This window comes from Azolla caroliniana, unplaced genomic scaffold, assembly GCF_043228905.1.
Source record: "Azolla caroliniana isolate FFs.n. ecotype wild unplaced genomic scaffold, voAzoCaro1.0.p SCAF_22, whole genome shotgun sequence".
Lineage (NCBI taxonomy): Eukaryota > Viridiplantae > Streptophyta > Polypodiopsida > Salviniales > Salviniaceae > Azolla > Azolla caroliniana.
The window spans coordinates 9,823,149-9,836,010 of NW_028230457.1; positions in this window are offsets into that span (position 1 = coordinate 9,823,149).

The window sequence follows — 12,862 nt, forward strand, 5'->3', positions numbered from 1 at the left end:
GTAACGGGTCTAGAACCTTGTGGCGGTGTGGCGACTATAGAAGCGTATGTCTGTTCCGGCTGGCGGCGTAACATTTGTTGACGTTCAGAACGTCGCTCAAATAGGCGATTATCACATCGCACAGCTCGGCTAATAGCTTCAGTAAGAGACTTTGGATCTTCATGGAAAGTAAGAAGAAGATCTTTGACATCGTTACGCAAACCCTGACGGAATTGATCCATTAAGGCTGCCTCATCCCAAGGGATGTCGCATGCCAAGAGACGGAAATCTGCGGCATAAGCTGAAGCGGGACGATCTCCTTGTCGGAGTCTTCGAATCTTGTTTATTGCAGTCCTAGTGCTATCCGTATCTCCAAAACTAGCTTGAAACTCCTTAACGAATGCCTCGAAATCCTCCAGTAATGGTGATTTCTTCTCAAGAAGTGGTGCAAACCATGCTAACGCTGTACCGCTTAGCAAGGTTCCTATTAATCCCACACGGGCAGCATCAGTTGGATACCGATTGGGATGTAACTGAATCACCAAACGAACTTGATTCAGGAAACCTCGAAAGAGAGATCTGGTACCATCAAACTTGGCAGGGAGGCTAATCTTTGGTTCCCTTGGGGAGTTTTGAACCCCTGCCGCTTGTTCTCGTAATGTTAATATAGTAGCCTCAAGTTGATGAACCCGTTGTGATAACTCCTCATATTGATGAGCTTTCTCAGTACTGACTTGTTGAAGATCCCCGAGTAGCCTTTGATTTTCTTGCTCTAATGCCACAAACTTAGTGGTGAGCATATCGAGCTCCGAAAGGACACGCATATACTCTTGCTTGCTGACCGACTCCATAACCGCGGGGGAAAAAGAAAGAAGGATAAAGAAGAAAGCTTGCTAGAGTTATTGGAGAAAGGGAAAAGAAATATTCGGTTCAAACTGTCGTGACTCTTGAGTAGGAAGCAGAGAGAGAGAGCGATGGCGATAGAGATAACGATAACGATAGAGATGGCGAGAGCGGTAGAGATAGCGATAGTGATAGAAAGAGAGTGAAAGAGGGAGAGAGTGCGAGAGAGAGAAAAGTATAAGTGAGAGATAAGAAATGGGAATGCGATTATATTATGAGAAAGAAGATTACAAGGAGTAGGCTAAGGGCTAAAGACTGGTGTTGAACCGAATGAGTTGTGATGAGTGTATGGACTCTTATTTATAGGCCCTTATGGAGTATTCTAGAATGTTCTAGAATATTTTAGATATTTATGAATAATAATAATAATAAATATAATCATGAAATATTCAAGAACATTCTAGAATAATCTAGAATGTTCTAAATATCTTGTAATAACTAAACATATAATTATTATGATTACATCTCACATATGTTATTACAATGGTTAAAGTACAATATGTAAACCAAGAGGTTATGGGTTCGATTCCTGGTTCGCCAAGATGAATGTCATGATAAGCCAAGATGTATGTCTTCATGACAGGTTGAAGCACTTGTACCCCTTTTGCTCTAGTGAGTATCCTACGAGGATACACTTCTCCGACTTGGGATCTAGCTTTGGCCGCTTTTCGTTGGGAATGTGCACGTATGCAATTGAACCGAATATCCTTACCTAGGATAGATCCGGTTTCTTTCCATAGTACTTCTTGTGCGGGGTAAGTTCGTGCACACTAGATGTTGAACACCAATTCAGGAGGTAGACGGCAGTATTTGCTGCTTTGGCCCAATATGACTTCGGCATGTGCTTCTCATTAAGCATGGCCCGTGCTACTTCGAGGATGTGCCGATTTTTGCGTTCAGTCACTCCATTCTATTGTGGTGTATGTCGAAAGGAAAATTCTTGCCTAATTCCTTCTTGTCGAAGGTATGTTGTGAATGCATCAGAGAAGTATTCCTTGCCTCCATCTGATCAAACACATCGTACATGAGGGCCGGTTGTCTTTTCGACTTCGTTTTTGAATTTAACACTTCACTCTTTTGCCTCATGGGGTAGATCCATGTGTGCCTAGAGAAGTCATTGATAAAGGTCACATAATATTGGCATCCGCTGAATGTAGCCGTCTAAGCTGGTACCCATACATTGGAATGAATTACATCAAGTATACCTTTGCTCACATTCCTATCTTTCGGGAACAGGTACCGATGTTGCTTACTAAATTGGCAGGTTGCACATACGCCTTCAATCTCTTTCTCTTTGAAGGTCAGGAGGCCGATGACGACTCCTTTCATTTGCATCGCCTTGAATTTATTGAGATTGATGTGGTCGATTCTCTTGTGCCATAGCTCTATGTCAGTGTCGGCTTTGGTGCATTTTGCAAACATGGCCGATTTCATCTCGTGTGAATCGAGAATGAATATTCCTTCAACCGCGAGCAATGAGTCAACCCTCTTTTTCGATGAAGCAACTACCTTGGTTAAACCTAACTTGCATGCCTTGCTCCACAATTTGACCGATTGGGACCAAATTGTTCGTGATGGTCGGTACATGAAAGACATTCTTAATGTAAGTTTGGTTGCCTTCTTTGCCGAATGGAACTGCCGATGTGACGAATCGTATGAGTAGTGTCATCTCTGGTCTCGACATAACCAGGTCGATCCGGCTCTCGTAAGCCTCAGAACCATTTTTCATGAGACGTCATATGATTCGAAGCACCAGAGTCAATGAACCATACATCTTCTTGACTAGAGGCACTAGTTGAAGTAGAGGCATGATTGTCATAGTCGGAGTTGGTGGTGCTATTGGTGAGTTGTCGGCTTGTGGAAGCCGACTCGCGCGTCTTCTTCTGGCACTCTTCTTCGTGGTGGCGGATTTTGCCGCAATATCCGCATTCGATTGAGTTTTGGTGACTTGGACCAGCATAGAAGCCCCCCCTTCTTCCGAACATCCCTCTATTGTTTCTGCTTTCTTGCCGAAATTGGGAGTTGTTTTCATAGGTTGGACATCGTCCGCCTCGTCCTTGGACGAATCGGCCTCTTCTTGCTTGATTGCATCCTCTTCCTCCGTCCAAATGTGTGTAGAGCATTTGACCTTCTGAGGAGTTGCTCCTTGTTCGAACATGGTTTTCTTCAACCAACAACATTGATTGAAGATCGAAGAAAGGGGGGGGATTCTCCCTTGCTAGAACAACAGTTGTCATCGCGCCGAACCGTAGTGCGAGGCCTCTTAGGCATATTTGCACCATCTCATCATCCTCCACATTGACACTTATTGAGCTGAGTGAATCACAAAGCTCCTTGATCTTCAAGGTGTAGCTCGTGATGGACATATCCCTTTGTTGGATGTTGTTTAACTCTTGCCGGAGTTGAAGCTTTCGTGCCGTCGTATTGGCGGAGAATATCTTCTTGAGATTCTCCCAAGCTTCCTTTGGCATCTTAGCTTCTCAGATGTAGCCAAGCATGTGATCATGGACACATGTTGCCAAGCAATACACTATTCAGCTTGCCGCTTACTCCCATGTTGAGTAGTCGGCGTCCTTAGGGCCGGGTTTGTTTTCTTGTGCTCCTTGAATGTAGCCCCAATAGCCTTGGCCGACAAGGTATTGATGCATCTTGTACCCCCAAGATGCAAAGTTGTTTTTGTCCAACTTCTCGCTAGGGAGAGCGCTCCCCATTTCAGTATTTATTCTGTCGATGTAGATTTCTTTCTTCTTTTCCTTCCCTCTCGAACACGAGCCATGTAATGGCAATACGATAACGATGAGTTGGTTCTTCGTGAATGTCAATGTAGAACACAACACACACAGATGGGCTAGATCGAGCTACCAAATCACTCTGATACCATGTAAAGAATCGGATATGATTCTATGTAGTGGAAGAGATGTGTTGTGTGTGTGTGTGTGTGTGTGTGTGTGTGTGTGTGTGTGTGTGTGTGTGTGTGTGTGTGTGTGTGTGTGTTGAAAGAGGAGAGGAGAGGAGAGAAACACAAGATACACAAGAGCAATGAAGCACTCAAGAAGATGTATATTAACAAGGAGAATATTTAGTACAAAAAATGTAGCATTACAAGGAGCAACAACTGACACTTTATGAAGTAGGAGGAAGGTGTTTTATATAAGGTCACCCTCTCTCTTCATTACCAAAAGCATTTGCATGACTATAAAAGGCTTATTCCAAGAAAGAGACGAATATGGGAAGTTACTCAACAACTTCTCCAAACGCAAGAGAAAGCACATGCATGTGCTAAATTTTGGGGAAATCTAAAGGGGAAATGTTGTCGTGAAGATTTCCGGCTATAGTGTGAAACCGATCTGGAATAGGGCAAGTCGATAGTGTGCAACATGTGCACATGTATAGTAGGAAAACGGTGTATAGAATAACAGGGAGTATTGATCCCACATTGTAACGTTCCTCCCTCCTTGGGCTATAAAAGGAAGGGAGGGGGTCTCTTGTATGGGATTGCCCATTTTGAGTCGTAAAGGGTATACCATTTTGTAGAGGGTCATTTTATTAAGAGTTTCTAGGGTTAGTAACTTCTTCTCCTTCTCCTTCTTGGGAAGTTGCACGCCACAGCCATGGCGGCAAAGCTCTATTAGGGTTAACTTCTTTTCTTCTGAGCGTAGCCTGGCTCGAAGCCGGGGTTGTATCTTCCCCCTTTGTAATATATACACTTATATCTATTTGTGCATATTGGTGTATCTGGTGGTGTCGAGAGCATAGCCCCCTTTCATTTCCTGTGCATAAGAGTCGGTGTCGCGCGCATGCTCTCTCTCTCCCTTTTCTCTCTCTCTCTCTCTCTCATGTTCGGTTGCCTCCGGGTCGTGTTCGGAGTCGGTTTTCTTGGCATCCCTTTCTCCCTCGTCCGAGACCTTCGTGGTCATGCCCCTTCTACACGCACGCGCGTAATAACACGACATATTTGGTGAACCCAACGTGAAAGGCGGCAAGCGAGAATGGAGTTGGAAGAAGACGACTTCGTGCAACTTTTTGTTGAAGCGGTGAGGGAGTTTGGACGAGCAACAACAAGAAGAGAGGCGGCACAGCAAGTTGTTGAGCGAGTGGTCGAAAGAGTCGACCGTTTCAACAGGGACAAAGTCCCATTCTACTTGGAAGCCTACAATGCGGAAATGGAGGAGTGAGACATAAACGAGGCATTGAGGTTGGGGTTCTTCTGTCGGGTCGTTGCATGCACGCGGAAGTGAAGGAACTCCAAGAAGCTCATAGTTCTTGGGAGGCCTTTGAAGAGGCACTCTTGCAGGCATATGGAGGACGTCGGAAGAGCCGGGGATGACGCGGCTTCGACCAGTGGGTGGTATCGGTGAAGACCCACCAAGGCGCAACAAAGGCATTCCGAGAGTTCGAGCGATGGCTTGCTCGGCTCTCGGAGCGGGAACAAGGTTTGGTGGAGGCAGACAAAGTCTTGTTGTTCGTTAAGTCAATCGGCCGAGCGGGAAGACAAGGACGGAGCGAATGGACTTACGGAGGATTGGTCGAAGGTCGGAAGGGTTTGCCGACAGCTAGATGACGAGCGAGTTGAGAAGGCTAGGAGGAAGGCGCGTGATAGCACGCCATCACAGCGGGAAGAGGTCAAACGGCAAAGAGAGTCAGAAATGCTCGGCTTCGCGGCCAAGATTGCGAAGGCGTATGCAAATCTCGAGGCAATGCTCGAGGAAGAGGAAAGAACGAGGCCGCAAGCTTACGCCGAGAAGACAGACTTGCCCCACGAGACGGCAGAAGATCGGTATGACGGTACCACGAGAGAGGGTGCGGAACAAAACGCCCTCTCAGCCTGCGGAGATAGAACGGCCGAGGACAAGGCCGAGGTACCGATCGTAGAATCGGAACGTTGGGACCGGCGGTTTCGGGCACATCAGCCCGAAACTCCGGACATTGGAGAATCAAGCCCAGACGGGGCTTGTGCGATCGGTAAGAAGACGACCACCGACCACGAGGATCCAATGGCTACGGACAAGGGCGCAAATAGGACGGGCAATTCTACGCGTCTTCCCACACTTGCTCCCAAGACGATGGAAGTCAGGCCCGAGTGCCCATGCGAGTCCCAAGAGGAGGAAGGCGGCGGCGTGAGACCGAGAATCCCCGGCGAGATGATGCGAGGGAGGAGCGGCCAAAAGCCCTCGGGACCAATTCCGAAGAACTCGGCATTCAGGCCCTTATGCCCACGTGCGACCGAAGAGATGGATGACGGTGTCGAGGAGTCCTGGCACGATGACAGCGAAGATGGATTGGAAATGGCCCGCGAGAAGGGCGATGACGGAACCATGAAATGACCCGACCGGGGACCGAACCGCGCGGCACTCCGATTCGGGTGGGGCGCGATCCGGTCATGGATTGTTCGACCGGGGCCAGAATCGGCATGAGGGTGCCGATATGGGAGACGGTGCGGAACGAGCCACCCTCTTTTACATGGGGAGAAAGACCGATTGGGCAAAGGTCGAGAATCGAAAGGAAGGTGATCGAGGGTTCAGAACGAATCCGGCGGGATCGGCATCGGAGCCGAAACTCCAGACATTGGAGAATCAAGCCCAAGCAGGCTTGGTTGATCATAGAGCGGATGCTATCGACCGACACCACTAAAAGGGTCGGTGACCTAGGACGAGTCGCCGGAGGACGATACGAAATCGGTTACCCCACATCTTGACTGGAGACATCGGTAGTTGAAGCCAACAAGGCAACATGAGTCCGAAAGAGAACGGAGATGGTAGGGAAGCGTAAGGAAGGGATCAACAGCGACAGGGAGAAACAGAAACAGAGAGCAAAAGACCGGTCCTATGGGTCACCAAACACCAGGCTAGAGACTTCGGCGGTCGGCATCGGATCCAACGTAAGACCAAGATACTGACGGTGGCGGGAGGAGAACGGAACCCGGCAATGCGAAGTGACGGATGGACCCGGATGAGAACTGGGCGGAGCGGACTTCCGGATAAGCGATCCGGTAGGGAGGAAGAGGTAGGCCTACGGGGAGGCCGGGAACACGATACCACGGGGGAGGGTGTGTAGCAAGCCACCCTCTCGACATGCAGAGAAGGACGACCCGGGAAAGGGTCGGGAAGACGAGAGGCCCAAGGAGGATCCTTCACACCGAATCTAGAGACTTCGGCAGTCGGCAGCAGAGCCGGCGTAAGACCAAGAGACTGACGGTGGTGGCGAGGGGATGAGGGCAAAGGCGGCAGAAGACCGGTCCTATGGGATCCTCACATCAATCCAGAGACACTGGCAGTTCAAGCCGACATGGCAACGTGAGCCCAAGTGTGAAGGATGGTGGCGGCAAGAAACGGGAACCGGCTACGGTGGAAGCGTGGATGGGTGATCCTACGATGATCCTCACACCGATCCGGAGACACCGGCAGTTCAAGCCGACGTGGCAACGTGAGACCGAGTGAGAAGGATGGTGGCAGCAGGTGAACAGGATCAAGCAAAAGGGATGACAAACGGCCTCTAACCGAAACCCGACCGGAAGACAACGGGGAGAGACGAGAGAAGAGAAAGGAAGACCGGTCCTATGGGATCCTCACACTAATCCGGAGACACCGGCAGTTCAAGCTGACATGGCAACGTGAGACCGGGTGAGAAGTATGGTGGCTGCAGGAAATAGGTCCCGGCAACACGAAAGAGCAGATCGGGAGCCAGTAAGATAGGAACCGGCAAGACCGGAGTTGACAAGGGTGAAACCCTTATCGGTCGGATTACTGGTTCGGAAGGGAGCCAGTAAAGGGTGAGCAAGGAGCGGTGTGCCAAGCCGGATGGGCACACCCGGGAGCGGATCAAGAGTCGTGCATGTGGTCATTAAGGGCCGGTTTGAAGCACGAGTATGGGACGGTGTTCGGCACAGGCGGTGCCGAACAAGGACGGTGAAAGACAGCACACTGCAATGCCGGGAACGAGGTAACGGGCACGCAACAAACTGCATGGGTCAGAGACCGGAAATGATATCACGGGCCAGAGAAGGATCCTCCACACCCGCTTTGGAGATCTCGACGGATCAGTCGGAGTGGCAACGACTGGCGTGGCAAGCCAAGACCGAGATGACAAGCTGGTGGGGGCGAGGGGACGACGGCAAGTAGAAGGCTTCGGACAGGTCGCAGCGGCGCGAGACGAAAGGGAGCCAAGCGGGCTACTACGGGGTGATCCTCGGACACAGGGGACACCCGTATGCGGAGAGGAAGGCGATGCACAATCTGGCTGGGCAAGGGCCGACAACGCGTGCGAAAGGGTTAGCCAGAGATGGAACACACGTGGTATGTGAGGAGCGGCATCTGGCGAGTAATCGAAGTAACCGGGGGTCTAACTGGAGGACATGCACAGCGAGTGACGAAACAGAGACCGGGTCGGCAACGGTGTTTGCGAGGACCGATCGAAGAAGAAGGTGCGTGCGGCGGACATGGTGGATCGGATGGAGCCGACGAGTCAAGTCCAGTAAGGAGTCGACAAGACGAATCGGCGCCGGCAAGGAACCAGAAAGACAGTCGGGTGCCGGGAAGGTGAAGAACCCGATTGATCACCGTCGCCAAAATCTCTCACCCTTTTCCTTTCTTGGCACATACCAGTGGATGTGCGATTTGGTGGGGGTGGATGTCGTGAAGATTTCCGGCTATAGTGTGAAACCGGGCTGGAATAGGGCAAGTCGGCGGTGTGCAACATGTGCACATGTATAGTAGGAAAACAATGTATAGAATAACGGGGAGTATTGATCCCCCATTGTAACGTTCCTCCCTCCTTGGGCTATAAAAGGAAGGGACGGGGTCTCTTGTATGGGGTTGCCCATTTTGAGTCGTAAAGGGTATACCATTTTGTAGAGGGTCATTTCGTTAAGAGTTTCTAGGGTTAGTAACTTCTTCTCCTTCTCCTTCTTGAGAACTTGAGCGTCGCAGCCATGGCGGCAAAGCTCTGTTAGGGTTAACTTCTTTTCTTCTGAGAGTAGCCTGGCTCGAAGCCGGGGTTGTATCTTCCCCCTTTGTAATATATACACCTATATCTGTTTGTGCATATTTGTGTATCTGGTGGTGTCGGGAGCATAGCCCCCTTTCGTTTCCTGTGCATAAGAGTCGGTGTCGCACGCATGCTCTCTCTCTCTCCCTTCTCTCTCTCTCTCTCTCTCTCTCTCTCTCTCTCATGTTCGGTTGCCTCCGGGTCGTGTTCGGAGTCGGTTTTCTTGGCATTCCTTTCTCCCTCATCCGAGACCCCCGTGGTCCCGCCCCTTCTACATGCACGCGCGTAATAACGCGACAACATGTTGAGAGTTATGGTGACTTAACTCTTCATGACTTGTCTATGCATTGTAAGAATTTATATGGGTTATCTCTTGCCGGAAAGATGATGTGTTATGGTTCTCTTTCATATATGTCTCCCTTCTTTACAATTGAAGATATATGCATAGGACTTAAGAAATTGGCCTCTCGAAAGGCAAGCGATCTTCAATGTATAAAAGTTGAAATGCTCAAATGGACGGGAAAGGAAGCACATATATGGATATGCGATATGTTTAATGATGCATTGCAACATGGTATGCCATATGATTGGACTAAAAATTGGATCAAACCTTTACATAAAGGCGGAGATGTAAATAATGTAAACAACTATCGAACCATCATGGTTGGCTCATTAATGGCAAAACTATTTGTATGTATAATGAAATCAAAGATAAGTGTATGGGCACATAAAAATGGTAAGAGAGCTTATGGACAAGCTAGTTTTCGAAAACACCATAGCACCATTGATCATCTTGTCACTCTTCGAGTATTAATGGAGGAAAGTCGCCTTAGAGGTAAAGCTTTATATTATTTCTTTGTAGACTTCAAGAAAGCATTTGATATGGTACCTCGTGAGCATCTTTGGATGCAGATGGAAGAACTTGAGGTGCCAAGTGAATATATGCTTGCAATTTCCCGAATATATGAGAAGGTTATATGTTGTGTGCGTATGAGAGATAGACTTTTAGAGTTTTTCAATAGCACTATTGGTGTTAAGCAAGGATGCCCACTCTCACCAACATTATTTGGTCTATGCATTGATGAATTAGAAGATATGGTTGCCAAGTTTGTAAAGGAAGAATGTGTTGAAGAAGTTTCCATTGGGAATGTTGTGATTATGCTTTTGTTATATGCAAATGATGTAGTGCTTTTTGCAAATACTTCAGGAGATGCACAAAAGCTTATGAAAGCATTGGAAAAATTTTGCATGCATACTAGATTAAGTGTCAATAGCTCTAAAACAAAGATTATGCTTGTGAAGAGTCAAAAAAGAGATAAACCATGCATTATGTACAACAATGAGCCACTTGAATGTGTGGAAAGCTTCAAATATCTTGGCCTTAAAGTTCCTTCAAATCATAAATGGAATGAATGTGTTACACACCGCTTAGAGGTGGGTAAGCGAGCATATTATGCATTTGAGAACACATGCAATCTTGGAGATATTAAGTGTTGGGTCCTCAAGAAATATCTTTTTAACACTTTGGTGACCCCGGCTCTTCTTTATGGGGTGGAAGTATGGGGCGGTAGCATCCCTAAATCTACGTGGAAAGAGTTTGAAAATGTCAAAAAACATTTTCTTACAAAGTTTCTACAAGTTAAGAAACAAACGCCTTACACCCTCCTCCTCCTTGAGACAGGATCGCTTCCCATTGAGATCATGGCCATGGAAATGGTTGTTGAATACATGCTTAAGGTTCAAAAAAGTCCCTCACATTGACTTCCTAGAATTGCATGGGAAGCAAGCAAAAAGATCCAAAAGACGCATAAAAGCAAAATTTTGTGTTCTGGTTGGATGCAAGATTTAGAAAAATGGTTTGGTAGATGGGATGCGAGACACTTGTTTCATGATGCATCACTAGATTCCTCTGTAAATGAGGCCTTTTTGCAACGCCAATGTATCATGACATGGGACAAATGTGGTGGCTCACGCTTCACACATTATACTACAAATGTTGCACCTAACGACAAAACCATATTCTTCGCGGAACGGGGAAGCCGTACACATCGATACATGTTAGAGCCCATCCCGATATCTACCATTTGAACCATTGCTTCCATGCGACTTAGCTCGCACGCATTGAGATGTGAGACAAGGCGTTGGGGCACAAGTGATGAGAGTGGCCGACTATGCACACTTTGCCCTAAACAAGTTCGAGAGTCTGAGTATCACACTTTGATACAATGCTCTGCCTTTGATCATATTCGACCATGCTTTCCACATCTCTTCGGTCGAGCCCAATCCTTGCACAAATTTCTCTCACAACCACGGTGTGCACTCTCGATTGCAACATTAATTAGTAAAGTTCTTGAACATCGAGAGTCGCTACTCACCTTCACACGTATCACGTGAAATGTAATATTTTTGGTCTCATATGTCATATTTGACCTTCGAAGATGATAATATAAACTCTCTCTCTCTCTCTCTCTCTCTCTCTCTCTCTCTCTCTCTCTCTCTCTCTATCTATCTATCTATCTATCTATCTATCTCTATCTCTATCTCTCTCCTACGCTCTAGTTACATACATTAATGCACTAGTTACAACAACTGCATCCCAAATAATGATTTGCCCTACATGTATTTATACTAATACATACTATGGGCTATTTACAAATATGGCCCATCTTAGGGTCACCAAAACATATTTACAAATATGTTCACTTTTGGATACCTCTTCGGTGTCATGAAAAATCCATCACTATGTGTGGATCGTGAGGCGGAACCGCCGGGGTTATGGACTAGAAGGAATTAGAGTTCACACACACAACACAATCAAGATTTGCACATAAGACAAGTAGATGAAAGAAAACATCAGTTTATATCAAAATAATAGATTCTTTTATAATATAAGAATCATGTTACAACGGGTTGGATGTGAATATAAAGGATTGTTTATAAAGGAATGGGGGAAGAGAGGTGGAGAAAATAAGAGAGTGGAATATAGAAGGAGTTTCTTTGTTGATGATGCCTCTTGATGTTGTTGATCCTTCTTCTTCCGCTTTCCAATTGTGTAGAGCTTCCGCGTTCCTTCTCCCTCCCCCTTCTTCTTAAAATGGGCCCTTATTATAGGTTTAGGATTTCCTACTTCCTTTCTGTTTTTATTCCTAAAAGTTTGTCTATATGAATCGAGTTTCGTTTTATCACTATTTATGTTCCGTAACGTCAAATCTGAGCTTTCTTATGCATATTTCCTTTTCTAATTTGGACATTGGATGAGGAAATTACAAGCTTTTTACTCGACCTTGCTCTTCATATCCACGCCTAGCTTTTCTTTTCCCATCTTTTTCTCTACTTTCGAAAACCGCTTCTAACTTTTTATCGTTTCATTTATTACTATAGTTGATTTAACAACATTAGTTTATTTGGACTACTATTTTATTCTCTTTCGAGGGTGGTTTTGCACTATGTGTCGAAAACATCACAACACCGAATCCAACCGAATGCTTCCAGCCAATCTAGGTCTAGGTCCAGTCTCTACCTCATTCTGACCCATCCGATCTGGTTCGTGGACTTCAGACTGCAATCCAACTTGTGCTCATCTCATCCAGAGGGACCTATTTCCTAACAAATCGTTCACAAAGACAATTTGAAAACAAAGTTACCCCTTCAGTTGCAATTTGCTTCTCTAAGTGAGTTTGTACATCCACCAAATACTTGAGTTCTCATTAGAGGTTCTAAATAACAACTCTCTAGGGAAACGATGCATGAAAATCTTTGGAAATGCTTTCAGTAGTTATGTGCACTTGGTTCCTCTTAAGGAGCCAAGGGTAGATAAGGCTAATTGCATAAATATGGTTTCATGGAATGTAAGAAGGACATGATCTTGAATCGCACCATAAGAAATAGAAGCAAACATTGTGAAGTAGAAAATGAGATACTAGATGTGTTAGTGAACATAATTGCCATGATTTACCAAGATCCATAATCCATCTGCAAAAATATATTTACTAAAATC